Source organism: Copadichromis virginalis, linkage group LG7 (assembly GCF_057382275.1).
Source record: "Copadichromis virginalis isolate Kocher_CV1m ecotype Utaka linkage group LG7, C_Virginalis_male_GT1.1, whole genome shotgun sequence".
In the NCBI taxonomy this organism is placed as follows: domain Eukaryota; kingdom Metazoa; phylum Chordata; class Actinopteri; order Cichliformes; family Cichlidae; genus Copadichromis; species Copadichromis virginalis.
The window spans coordinates 59,579,669-59,594,764 of record NC_140624.1 but is presented as its reverse complement, the minus strand read 5'-3'; the positions used below and the strand labels follow the sequence as shown (position 1 = coordinate 59,594,764).

At 37.1% G+C, this 15,096-nt stretch overlaps 1 protein-coding gene across 2 annotated transcripts in view; it reads right to left on the bottom strand.

The window, feature by feature from the left end:
- The window catches only part of tln1 (talin 1), a 57,286-nt gene extending 43,485 nt beyond the window's left edge, over positions 1-13,801 (bottom strand). For both annotated transcript variants that reach the window (XM_085464504.1, XM_085464505.1), the window contains exon 1: positions 13,273-13,801. The gene's annotated coding sequence lies outside the window, so the exon portion shown is untranslated. The remainder of the gene's footprint in view (positions 1-13,272) is intronic.
- Between the last annotated feature and the right edge of the window lie 1,295 nt (positions 13,802-15,096).

Sequence of the window (15,096 nt, the reverse complement as noted above, 5' to 3'; positions counted from 1 at the left end):
AATAAGAGTTGGGACATCCTCCATTACGTCAGTTAAAAATTGTTAAATACAGCTGAAGTATAAACTAATCTGATAAATACAGTAAAACAAGCATAAATGTAAACAATATATAGAAAGAAATATTTGAAATATAATCATATGAAAATCAACAAGCAAAAACAGAATTTAAATTTTAAATATAATCAGCAGTACTACATGCACTGAAACAGACTAGCAAATATCAGAGTACATCAAAGTGGCTCAGCAGAACAGCGCAAGTTGTAGTGGACGCTGCAATAAATTGGTGTGGTATTTACGTGAGCGTGAGTGCAGGGTTAAAGTAAACTTAACATGAGAGAACAGATTACTCTTTGCTAGACAGATGTGTTGCATTGCAGACAGTTATTGTATGATATGAATAATTTCTTCTGATGTAAAAGATTTTTACATGTTATTAATAGCTATTTTAGGTGTGTGTGTGTGTGTGTGTGCGTGCATGCATTGGAGGAGGAGTGCAGCTGTCGGTCAAGTGAGTGGGTTCATCTCTAGAAATGAACCCACTCCTCTTCCTCTGCTGTGGAATGACAGCATTCTTTCAAGTTCCTAATCAGCTGTCTACATGTCATTTCCTGTTTTTAAAAGACATTCAACGCCATATATGGGCATCTCTAACATCCACACATGCCCAGCAGTGACTTAGCTGGAAGTCTGCAGTGAGTATTGGGTCAGTTTGTTGACAAAGCTTACTAATCTAAAGCTCATCCTAGTCCTTCAAGTTTCAAAGTTACAATGTTCACGTTTAGTCAGTGTTAGTCCTCAATATTATTCAATGTAGAAACTTTAAAGCTCTAAATGCTCAAAGACCATTATCGAGCAAAAGCTACTTCAACATTCAAATCTTCCTGTTTATTTAACACCAGCTCGAAATCTGAAAGATAATCTTGTTTAAAAACATTGCAAGTCTACAGACTTCAGAAATTGTACAGTAAATGCTTCCCACTCCACCCTGACTGAAAGAGGAAGTGCGAGGTCACAACAGTAATTACTGCAGTTGCTAAAAATGAGAAATAGCACAGTAAAGGTCTTAGTGTACTCTAAAAACACTGTAAAACAATATCACAAATGAAAACACAATTCTTTAATGGTACAGATATAAAAAATGTCCAGCTGTTGCAAAAGGGATTCCAAGTTTGGGCTTTTAAAGTATAAAATTAGTTATGCCGTTGAAGGTACTTTCTCCTTTTAGTGCTTAAAATATATCTTTGCAATAACTCTGAATTAATGCCTCTTTCCAGAAAACATGACTTGGTTCTTACAAGAAAAAAAATGTGTGGCTAACTTGACTTCCTGTTAGTCAAAGCCAGACTTCCTCTGCAAAGTGACAGCGGCCAGCTGTCATCCTAAAGCCAAGTATCCAAGCTATCAATGGAATTCAGATACTCTATACCTCAGTCTTTATCTAGTGTACTACAGGCCTGACCATTTTTTTAACGTGTCTGTAAAACTGTCCACTAACAACAAGAGGATTATTTCAAAAACTTATCTTTTCAGGCCAGAATGAAACATTTCACTTAACTAGTCTTCAGGGCTGATAAGTACGTTGTGTACATCCTCACTATAGTTCTGGCTACAGTCATTTCTGCCAGTATCAGCCATTTCCAAAAATGTCTAGCTGACTCTTTTTTTTTAAACTGTGTGGTGTGCAAGTTTGAAAAAAATGAAAATGTACTAATTTAGTTGCAATGAAACACATCACAGATATGAAGAAAATATTATGTTGAGGGACAATCAGAAATTGTGCAAAGTTTAAAATAAATTTTCAAACGACTAAACAAGGACTAGGTCTAGTTGTTTTGTTTTTCTGTTTTCCTGTTGTTCTCCAGCCCTATGTGCGCTAGATGTGATTTTTGTTTGGCATATCCCGATGTCCAGGGTGGGCCATTTATATGGATACACCGTAATAACATGGGAATGGTTGGTGATATTAAAGTCGTGTTTGTGGCACATTAGTATATGTGTGGTGACCATGGTGGCCATTTAGAAGTCGGCCATCTTGGATACAACTTTTGTTTTTTTAATAGGAAGAGGGCCATGTGACACATCAAACTTATTGGTAATGTCACAAGAAAAACAATAGTACTTGTATTATACAAGTAAAACATTTTTCTCTTTTTCTATGTAAGAACAAGAAAAAAGTGAAATAACAGATTTAATTTGTTTTGGTTGTGTAACCTCATGACATCTGTGGACATTAGGAAAGAGGTCATCTGGGTGGACATATATTATTGCTCAAGTAAAACCACTTATGGTGAAGAATAGTTTATCAGGAGTTCACAGTGCTGCAATACAAGTCTTTGCAACCACTGAGTGTAGCTTCGTATACAGATGGTAGAGTTTTAAACTTCCTGTGATCGTGGCCTTCAACAGTCTCTGCTGCCTGCTGTGCTGCAATGTGGGCAACCAGCTTAAAGTCACTGCAGAACCTTCATCAGGCTCAAAATAAGACAACCTGTTTTAGAGAAGTTACCGGCTCTTATAAGAATCTTAAATTTAATAAAACATGTTTTGAATTTTTGTTTTATAATTCAATAAGTCATTTTTTGTCATATTTGTTATTTGTCACAGAAATTGCTTAACTATTATCAACACAAACATCATGAGAAACACTTTTCCAGTTTAAGGTTGCTGCTTATATCACATTTGATCATCACTATTGGCATTGGCACCACTCTGATACTAATAGAAGAGTTCTTGAGTCCAAGAAATGTAGACACAGCTGTAGCTCCAGAGCACATAACACAATAACAAAGTCATTGCAGTGTCCTTATTACAGAGCTGAGGTAACTAGTACACTTGTATCCAACTGTAGTATGATTTGTTTTACTGGTAGTTTTTCACAACAACTTTCACTCTGCTAATGCACATTTGCTGTACTATTGTAAATTGAAGCTGTGTTTACCCTGATGTGACACTGTGAAAATAACCCAGTGGCATTGTTACAGTCTATCTTAAACAAGTAACCACAACGACCGCATTTGAACTTTTGCATCTCATCTCCCATTCTTACATTTCCTCTCAACTCTATAGTCTACACATGCTCATATACAGTAATTATACCATTCCCCAACTAGAAAAAATCTCCAATTCTCTTGTTTTTTTAGCATTTCATACATTTTTTTTTAATCTGACCATTCAGTGCACTAAAAGGTTTTGTCAAAACAATACCCTAGAGTAAACAGGAAATCTATAAGGGAATTTATAAAAGGGGGAAAAAGGAAACGAGGCTAATTATTTCTGTTCTGGTCTGTACTGTACAGATCAGATTTCACTTGTTTGAGGGAAATTTATACGGGTGAAGGAAAGTTAAAATAGCAGCATTTGCCTTTAGTATAAGGCAACACAATTACAACATTATGAGCTATTTGAAAACCAAAAAATGTCAAAATGTCTATTTTGACAATAACTTCAGTCTATGTTTCAGAGACAATCACACTCTCACAAAGAACTTGTTCTGTTGAACACAGAAGATGAACGGTAAAAATACTACACTACTCCCACTATCCAAGTGGCCAATATTTTTTTTAAATAGATTAGTTTCATTATGTAGGAGTCTCTCTCTGCCCTACGTACACTTATGGATTAATTCTTATATAGCGCTTTTCAACTCTCCCAGAGTACTCAAAGAGCTCTATACAACATGCCACATTCACCCAATCACACCCATTCACACAAGCACTGTCTTCTAAGTTTCTTAGTGCTTCCTAACTACAATTCATACACATTTATACTCCAATGAACGCATCGGAGAGCAATTTAGGGTTAGTGTCTTGACCAAATTAGAGAAAAAAAATTGAAATTGGTTGTTGAATTTTGAATTGAGTGTTGAACTTGCATTTGATAAATGAAACCCAAAGAGATATCGATGTATGTGAAGAAATATTCTTTAGGCTTAAAGACCTCCAAAATAAAGCAATCAGAGACAGCAAAAAAGTAAGATTAGTATGGGAAAATTGAGCAGCTCAGCGACACCAACGGCCTGAAAAACCACAAAACATGGAACACTAAGTTGTGAGCAACTTCTTGAATTCAAATTTAGATGGTGTACAACAACGCAGATTACACTTTGAAAGGAAGCATCTACAAGGGCCTGTCCAAAAAAAAAAAACATCTTTGGAAAGATGAAACCAAGATGAACCTTAATGATTGCAAGAGAAAAGTATGGAAAAGGGAAGGCATAGTTCATGATTAGAAAAACACCACATCATATATCAGATATGATGGAGACAATGTTATGCAGCAGGTAACTAGTTTTTAGCATTTGATATATGATATATGAATGTGAGATGGCTGACCACAAGCCTCACAATGATTTGACACGAAATGACCCAAAACCGAAAGCAGAAAACCCTCGAAACTAACAGCAACTGAAGGTGGCTGCAGTAAAGGCCTGCTAAAGCATCACAAGGAAGGAAACAGTATTTGGTGATGTTTGACAATGTACTTAAAAGCTTAAAGTCTGCTCTTAATCACATTTTGTGTGATTTAAAATCCACTGTGACAGTGTGCAGAGGCAAAATTTTAAAAAAAATGTTTACTGTCCAGGAGCTTACAAACAAAACTGTAAATTATTGGCCTTGGAAACCCAGAAAAACTGTCAGGTAACCACTTGAATCCTCAAAATACAAGATTGATGATGGACCAGTTTGGTTGCTCGACTGGTAAATCAGCAAGTGGTACTAGTAATTTTCTGCAGAGGCAGTAGCAGCAGAAGAAGAGGAAGAAGAAACAGAAAAAAACAGAAGTAGCAACAAAAGCAGAAGCACAAGAAAAAGCATAAGCAATAGCCCAGTCGCAATGTAAGGTTCAACACAAATAACTAATAACACAAAGAATGATTTAAAAAATAGCAGCTACATTAAAGCAATGAAGAGGTGCAGGAGAAGATAATCTTAAATGGGAGACTAGCCAAATTTAATACTCTCTAAATTCTTTGTACATGTTGTCAGGTATATTTATTGCCCTTCGTATATAACCATTGTGTAACACAACTATATATTTGCATTTTTGAAGAGTTTCAGAACCCATCACAGCACAGAAACAGCTTTAGTGAAGGTTACAAATGATCTTCTTATGGCCTCTGACAGTGGACTCATCTCTGTGTTATTGTCCTGCTAGACCTCAGCGCAGCGTTCAATACTGTTCGACCATAATATCCTATTAGAACAATTGTAGCATACTGTATGTAATACAGGTACTGCGCTGCAGTGGTTTGTATCATATCTATCTAATAGGCTCCAATTTGTTCATGTAAATGGAAAGTCCTCTTCACACACTAAGGTTAATTATGGAGTTCCACAGGGTTCAGTGCTAGGACCAATTCTGTTTGCATTATACATGCTTTCCTTAGGCAGTAGGGCTGTGCGATATGACCAAAATCTCACATCCCGATATTAAGACATCTATCGTCCGATAATGATATAAATCACAAAAATGTAACATTTTCTGTAAATTCTGTGAATCTCGGGCAGCTCGACTTGCTTGAAGTGTTTCCAGCTGGGCGTCGCGTACCTGGAGTTGAGTGTTTTAACTGATGCATGAAACTATACATTTTTAGACATAGGTTGTAACGGCCGCCGTTTTCTTTATGAGTATTTATTACACAGCGTGCTGCGGGGAAAAGCCTGTTCTAATGTTTGAGTCTAAGGTTTATTTTTTAGCACCTGACGGCTCTTTTTTGCTTCTCATCCATAAATACTCTGCATCTTTCGCGTGATTCGGTTTATTTTGAAAAGTCTCAACAGGATCTTGAGCTTTTTTGTGAAAGGTTTATGTGGAAAATAAACAAGCGGACATGCGATGGTTTTACTGTTGTTGTTGCTAAAGACAATGCATAAAAACAAGTGCTTGTTTGTCTGTAGTGTGGTTATATTAAATATAAGAGAAAGAGAGAACTTTAAGAAATTAATATAGCCACTACAGTGACCATCAAAATAATGAAAAAATATTGCCATAAACAGTTTATTTTGCGACACCACGAAACAAACGATAGCGTAAAATGCAACGATAGACGTTTTTATATCGTCATCCGATATATATTGTTATATCGATCAGCCCTATTAGGCAGTATCATCAGAAGACATAGTATACATTTTCACTGCTATGCAGATGGCAAAAAACTCTATCCATGGAGCCAGATAACACACACCAATTAGTTAAACTGCAGGAATGTCTTCAAGACATAAAGACCTAATTTTCTGCTTCTTAATTCAGATAAAGCTGAGGTTATTTTACTCGGCCCTGAAAATCTTAGAAATATGGTATCTAACCAGATTCTTACTCTGGATGGCATTACCTTGGCCTCCAGTAACACTGTGAGGAATCTTGGAGTCATTTTTGACCAGGACATGTCCTTCAATGCACATATTAAACAAATATGTAAGACTGCTTTCTTCCATTTGCACAACATCTCTAAAATTAGAAATTTCCTGTCTCAGAGTGATGCTGAAAAATTAGTTCATGCATATTTCTAGGCTGGACCACTGTAAATCATTATTATCAGGACGTCCTAAAAACTCTCTGAAATACCTTCAGCTAATCCAAAATGCTGCAGCAAAAGTGCTGACAGGGACTAGAAAGAGAGAGCATATTTCTCCTATATTGGCTTCCTGTTAAATCCAGAATTGAGTTCAAAATCCTGCCCCTCACATACAATGTCTTAAATAATCAGGCCCCATCTTATCTTAATGACCTTGTAGTACCATATCACCCCATTAGAGCACTTCACTCTCACACTGCAGGCGTACTTGTTGATCCTAGAGTATTTAAAAGTAGAATGTGAGGGAGAGCCTTTGGTTTTCAGGCCCCTCTTCTGTGGAACCAGCTTCCAGTTTGGATTTGGGAGACAGACACTATCTCTACTTTTAAGATTAGGCTTAAAACTTTCCTTTTTGCTAAAGCATATAGTTAGGGCTGGACCAGGTGACCCTGAATCCTCCCTTAGTTATGCTGCAATAGACATAGGCTGCTGTAGGCAGACTCATACCCCTCCTAGGTGACTGAAAAGGAAAATGCATCATGGACATGTTGGTCAGTCACAGGAGCTCGTTCAGTGAGAGACTGAGATTACCGAAAAGCACCACTGAACGACACAGGAAATCATTCCTGCCTGTGGCCATCTCCCTGTACAACGCATCCACTTAACACACTGTTTGCTGCTACAACTACACATGTTTCTTTTCCAAATATTTATTTATAAGTGACTTATGTATGTATGTATGTATATATATGTATATATTGTACTATTCTTAGTTAGCGTATTGTCTGTCTTGTCTTAATGTTGGTTTAAAATGGAGCACTGTAACAAAAAATAATTTCCCCCAGGGATCAATAAAGTATTCTGATTCTGATTCTGACACCCATGATGCATTTTCCTTTTCAGTCACCTTTTTCACTCACTATGTGTTAATACACCTCTCTGCATTAAATCGCACTTGTTATTAATCTGTCTCTTCCACAGCATGTCTTCTATCCTGTCTTCCTTCTCTTACCCCAACCGATGGCCGCCCCTCCCTGAGCCTGGTTCTGCCGGAGGCTTCTTCCTGTTAAAAGGGAGTTTTTTCTCATAGGGGGTCATCTGATTGTTGGGTTTTTCTCTGTATGTATTATTGTAAGGTCTACCTTACAATATAAAGCGTCTTCAACGTTATATGGCGTTATATTAATAAAATTGAATTGAACTTGAATTTTAAAATCACATAAATCATTTTGAGTTGCATAAAGGTTTTGGAGAAACAACATTTTGTTAAAATGTATAGTTGTCATTTAGAAGAATGACAATAAAACCCACTTTATACACAAGTTTTATTTGCTGCAGTTCTTAAAGTTTTGCCTAAAGAATTTACCTAAAGTTTATATTACAACTGCAATGATTAATTAAGTAACTCAAATAAGTCAATTACAAAAAATTCTCGACACAAATTCTTTGCTTCGATGCTTCATTTAATCCACGGCTCTGTAGCGTGCAGATGTGTTAAACAATGTATACCTAAGTTTTTCACCCACATTTGTTATATTTCTAAAAACTGACCAGAAAATACAAACGTATTTAGGAGCAGCGAATAAAAAGTGTAAATAACAAGTATGACAACATTAAGCCCACAGCCCCCAGTTTTAAACAGAAACACTGATAACACAACAGCAGCAGTGTTGATGACGCTGGCAAAGTTTAATGTGAAAACTTCCAGATTAGACGGTGTGGCATAATGTTTGTGATCAAACAGATTAAAGATGCACTTCATGGCCCACGCTGAACAATGCCAGGTGTAAGAATTATGCCTTATGCCTGTTAGCAATTTTAAACATATAACAAAGGCTCCTAAAACTATAGAGAACTTTAAAAATGAAATAAAGAATAGGAGAAATATTATAAGCTAATAACAATTCACCAGTTCAACTAATATCTGTCCACTTGTGAATACCAACTGCACCTTACTTGTAAACCGCATGTGTTTGTTATTTTCCTGTGTACATCATAAATCGTTGTCAATTTTACTTCCTGCATTAGTTTTCCATCCTTGATTGTATGCTGATTAATCTCACCAACTGTATATCTGGTTACTTCCTGATTTATTTTGAAATTTCTGTATGTCTTAGACCTCACTTAGTTACACTTCCAGCCTTTGCTTTGTTGCCCTACCATGCCTGTTTTCAGTTAGCCACTGGTCTTAGTATATACAGCTCCAGCTTTGCGCTAACCACTTGTCATCTGGTAAACTTGCTTAGTCAAGCTCCCCAGCATTCCTCATGATTTTGTTATTTTCCCTTGTGAACTTCTCATTTCCTTTTGGACAGCTCTATGGACTTTGCCTTTTGACTACACCCTCCCAAACTGGATTTTACTCTGCCCATGTGTATCCTGCATTGGGTTCTCTTCCTGATTTTTACACTACGATCTGGCCAGTATGAACCCAGATGCTACTTTGTTTGCTGGGGAATTTTATGATTTTATCATTTACTCTAATCTGTCTTCATGGTGAATCGAAGAGAGCTCTTAATTGGTATCTTAAAAAGACTATACAGAGAGTAGTGTCTTTTTTGGCTGGTTATGTGGTCTTATGCTCCTAACCATCAAATGCTCTAGCCTTTCCAAGATGATAAGGTAAAACACTGGGTGGCTGAAATGACTGAAGCTTCCCTGCTCCAAAGCCCCATGGAAACTCAGCTGCCCAGCACTGCAAGTGGATAGACTGACTCGACTTGTACCTCTCCTGTTTCCACATCTGTCACTGGAAGTCTGTTCAGAAGGCAATCAATGGTTCCCATGCTCTTGTGTCATAGCCAGCTACTCATTCTTGAGTAAGTGAGGTGTCCCAACTGGCTTTCCTGTATTTAGGCAGCTCATTTGAACTCACCTAGTCATGATCTGATCTGATCCCCTGGCTAGGGCAAAGTTTCTTTTTTTGCATCAAAATTGGGATTTGTTCTAGAAAGTTATAAGCAAACTAACCCCTCTGAAAGGATTCTCAAAAATGTGGTTTTGGACAGCATCTTGTATGTCCTGTATCAATCAAGAACCCTATCACTGCAATGAAAAGTGATCCCTTCCTAATAATATGCCAAAAACACTTTAGAAACTCCCATCTGAAACTTAATTTTAGGTTACTTTGATATCAAAATGCCCAGCATCCACAATGACCAAGACACATCAACATTCATAGAAATAAGCTTCTATGACAGGGATGTCCAACTCCAAGCCTCAAGAGCCGGTTTCCTGCAGGTTTTAGATATCACCTTGGGTCAACAAACCTGAATCAAATGATTAGTTCATTACCAGGCCTCTGGAGAACTTCAAGACATGTTGAGGAGGCAATTTAGCCATTTAAATCAGCGGTGCTGGATAAAGGACACATGTAAAACCTGCAGGACACCGGCTCTTGAGGCCTGTAGTTGGACAGCCCAGTTCTATGGGAATTGTACTGGCATCAGCCCAATCTACTTCTATCAGGATAATGCTATTTTTAAACAAATATCCAACACTAGCAATGACAGATGTGTCTCACCAGAACAGATGTTTTCAGAACTTAACACAGCTCTTCTCACTATTACGACTAAAGGCATCATATAAACTATTCAGACTGTGTATGCCACTGCAGCGATCCTGAAGACATGTAGAGACATGTGGGTAGATCACACTTGCAGGTTGCACTATTTTTTTTCCCTTGCTTAGTTGACTAAGAAATTAGTTCCAAGGAATATCCCTAATTCTGAGAATGAGGATACGCTCACTTTTCTTAATTGCAGCAACCACATACTCACTCATTGCACATTTAAACACACAGGCTGTGTCCAAATTCAGGGGCCACATCCTTCAGAGGACCAAGCCTATGTAGACCAGGTCCTTACACATGAACACACACCACACACACTCCTCTTAATGTTTCACCAGTCTGATGAAGGGCTAACATTAAAAACATTGTAATTTCTAAAAGGGAAACCAATGAGTAGTTAATTTTAAAACACGTGTGTTTTTTCTTTTTTGAATATGAATGTGAGGTGGCCAGGTGTTGTGGCTGGAAAACAAGCTCAAACCATCACCCCCCTCTACCATGCTTAACAGTTGGTATGAGTATTGTATTTGTATTTGGTTTTCTCCAAAAGTGGTGCTGTTCATTGTGGACAGACATCTCAATTTTGGTTTTGTCTGTCAGAATGACATTGTTCCAAAAGTCTTGTGGCTGGATGAGATGCAAACCTAAGCCATGCTGTCATATTCCTTTTTGAGAGAAAAGGTTTTCATTTGGCAGCCCTTCCAAACAAGCCATACATGTTCAATTTCCTTCTTATTTTAACATACTGAGGCCTGTAGAGACTGAGATGTAGCTCCTGTGTTTTTTGCATTTTCTCAAAACAGTGCACACTCTACCCATGAGTTGAATTCACTAGGACACTGACTCTTGGGAAGATTGGTAGCTGTCTTGAATGTTTTCCACATGGGAATAGTCTTTCTAAAAATGGTTTTAAAACCCTTCCCAGATTGGTGGTGAGCAACAGTTTCTCTAAGACCACTGATGATGTATTAGCATTGTGTTACACACCTATTTTTGCTTAGTTTTTTTCCAAAATAAATAATGACATTGTATGTCATGTGTTCAAGTTTTATTTACATAATTTCAGCACCTGGTAAGCACCAAATGAATTTTTTTATTATGTTCTCATATGTAAGACCCTAGAATTCACCTGGAGGTTGTTCTCCATACATGGATTAATGTTTCTGATGGATGAAATTATTGACAATTTGGCATAATACCAGCCAGTATTACAGTTAGTGTGATGCCATCACAAGGTAAGCTCTGTTTCTTTTTATTCTTTATACATGTTTCATTTAATCATAAACAACCCAACAACATTAAGGTTTTGTGTGATTTTTAAATTAAGTAAGAGCTGTATTTTCTTCCAGTCTCCTCATTGGTGTGACTGAACTCCCCAGGCATCTCACACAGCCATGGGAATTGGCTTATGTCTAAAACAAATGATTTCTTGTGGACTAGTGGCTGCACATGTTGTCTTGACCAAATATGGCTGAGTTAAAACACTACACTCCAACCACGGCAACACATTGGAATGGAAGCAGGTTTCCTTAACTGGTGTGAGAATAGTCCACGATACAACTTCCAAAATGGGATTTTACTCTGTTACCTGAATTCTGTATGGCTGGTAGATTAGCTCAGATTACTACACAGCATGGCCTGAACCTTGAATACTGGAGGCCTTTCTTCATTTCTTTACAGCCCAGATCACAGTGTTTCACCAGTGTATAGTGGCTTGGCAGTTAAAAGTTAGCTTCTGCTACACATGTGAAGCTGGTTAATGAAAAAAATCCACACACACAAGACATATAAGACTACATCAACTAACAAATAATCTGTTCAACTAAAAACAAACACAACACTCAGGAAGGCAAAGACAACAAGTCACAATAAGCTGAGTGATTGGATTTCTGTTTAGTTCCAGTTTACGTTTTGTTCTTACTTTTGTAAGACCTCATGATTCTCTATCTTTATCTCTTGCTCACTCGCCTCCACTTAAAATAGTTAGATTTTTACTTATTTATTTTTGCTGTGGTTGTGGTCGAAAATGTGCAGTGCACTGAGAGCATGCCATCTTGTGCATATATTAACTGTTCCCTTATATGTGTTCTGGTGTCAGATAGTTATTTATATTTTTTTTTCTTTGCACTTCTTTTTTGAAAGGTAAGCATTGAATAAGCAACCTAACATGTAACAAAACTCCTTATTTAATGAACACAGGCTGATCTTTACAAGTTCAAAAAAGAAGGTGAAGCATTTACTGAAGACATTACTTTTCAGTGAATGATAAGCGTTTATTTATCCCAAAATTTGGGAAATTGTGTTACAGCAGCATGATATAAAAAAAAATGTAAAGATGTAAAAATCTAATGAGATACAAGTTTAAATACAAAATGAAGCAGTTATTAATTGTTATAACATTCTTTTAATCAATTAATGTAATAAGCAATTTCACAGAGACAAAAATGCTTTTGTTTGGTTTTTAGTTTATTTATTTACTTATTTTAGGTGAGCCTGCCTAAAAATGTACAGCTCCTAATTCTTCCAGGCTAGTTTCTACAGGCCGTCCTTCAGCCTGTAGAAAGTACCCTTTGTTTTTTCCTTTATTGCTCGGTGGTTAGTAGACATATCTGCATCCAAATTCCTTCATTGTGTTGCACAACACATCACAGCGGTGTAAGAATTTACACCCAGAGGCGATATTTTTTCTTGTTCTAACAGCTGCACAACACGCCCAGGACACTTATGAGCGGCCTACAAAATGACTGTGATGAACTGAACTTGCATGCTGTAGGTCAAAAGGGGAACAATACAGCTGTTAACTCCTTTTAACTTTGACATTCAAACTATTTCATAGTATAAAGGTAACTTATATATATCTCATCAAAATGCGCGTATTGTAGGGAAGCATGAGAGGACAGTGACACGGCGCACAGAAAATTCAGATGTGTGTGCGTGTGTGTGTGAGAGGTGGTCTCTTTTGGCGCTTGATACTTTCGATTCGTCTCCCATTTGTGTGATTTAACTTCTGGGTTATCATATACACTACCGTTTATGCGCTCTCTACATTAGAAGGCCCAAATCTGCATACGTTTACTAATCTGTCTCGCTTCCATGTCGAGTCTGTGGTGACGTCAGGGACTTCGCGTTTTAAAAAAACGAAGAAAAAAGCTAGAAACTTTTCAAAGTTAGAAACATTCAGTCTGACCTGGGCGCGTTAATCCACTCTCGTCGACGGCCACTCAAACACGGAAAACAGAGCTGATTTAACGATCCTTAAATTAACTCCCGACAACAAATAAAGTTTTCCACCAGGGGAAAGGCCAGAAGACGACTTTTTCTCAGTTCCTCTCCCTATCCCTCGGCAGCGGCTTGCGAAAAACTCCACCCTGGCTCAGCGCGTCGACGCACAGAGGGGCGGTGTAGAGTTCGGGTACTGTTCTGCTGCAGGCGAATAACACTGAGGGTGTTTTCATACTTTTCTATTTTGTTTCCAAACTCTGTCTTGTTTTCAACACTAAACCAACTCAATTTGACTCTTAATGGCACGGACTGTGCTGGAGGAGACCGCGGAGACGTTCAGATCTGCTTTGTTAGGGTTTCCGGGTAGACAGACATGTTTCCTTCAAACGTTGGCCAGCTGCATTTGAAGTTGCCCAGGATGGTTCGGTGGGTGTGTCAAAAGTGTCAACATCGTCGTATTATAAAGCTGGTGTGCGCACGCAACGCTGGGGCCACATAACGGTAAAAGTGTCAGCTCCTCGAAACTTCAACCTATCTTACTTTTTCTTTGGCCTGAACACTGCTCGCATCCGGCTGTCATCACTGACAGTGACGGGACTGAAACCCAGTGTTTCTCTTCTGTAGCCCTCTTTTTAATGTTCTCTTTGATTAGTAATTTTTTAAAAAGTTTTTAAAAAGCTACTATCTGCAATAAAAACAATAATAACAAATTAACATTCAAAAGAAGAAGAAAGGTGGAGAGGTACATATATTTTTAAAATTCTGTTGAAGTCTTGGGTGGCTTTCTGACTTGTCATTCCTTGTCTTACAAAGCTCTTGAACCTGCGACTTACTTTCTCACCATCTGCAAGGATATAAATATAAATTTTCAGATAAAAAAACAAAGATTATTTTTCATTAAATAAATCTTAATCACATATTAAACACAGTTCGTTTGTCTCTTTATTATTATTATGTTATTATAGTATTATAATATTATATTATGTTATATTATTCAGTCAGTGTCAATAGTCACTCAGTATTAATTTGCTGTTTTTAGGGCAAGGTATATTTTCTGTGATTATTGCAAGACCTGTCTAATGTTCAAGCTTAATACAAATGTTCTGCAAATTAATATTAATTAAAAAAGATGAGAACTGTAAAAACAGATTCTGTATACATACTAAATGCTTCAGTATGCAACTCTGCAAGTTGCAAGTACTAGTGGTGAATTAAGTTTAGTGAAATGTTATTTAAAATCAGTGAAGGAAAATGGATAGATGGCTATTTCTTCTGTCAAATAAGCAACTTACTAAAACAAATTAGTCATCTATTTTGCCACCTAAACAGACATTTTGTGTTCTTTTATGGCAAATTATTTTGGATAGATGTACAGAAATAACAGAAAATTACCATTGTGTAAAAACATAGACATTTTCCATCATTTTAAAGCAGTTTTACTGCTTTAAGTAACCCGAGATCTTGTATATTTCTGCATATGTTTTATTTTAATTCAAAGCTATTTACACATGTAAAAACAATTACATTAGCATTGTTACCATGCACACTCAACATCATGGGTGAGTAGAGTTAGTTTAACAGCTTAATAATTAGCTGACAATTCTGTTAACTACAGTGTTGCAGTTAGTAGTTAGAGGATTTAAAATATAATAACTCTCCTTATTATTTGAAAAAAAAATATCCAGGAAATATTGGCAATTTAGAATCTAATCAAAAACTAGATTCTTGAAAGCCTCTAATAGACAACAGCATTGTTGTATCTATTCTAAATTTAATGCCACATAAATGA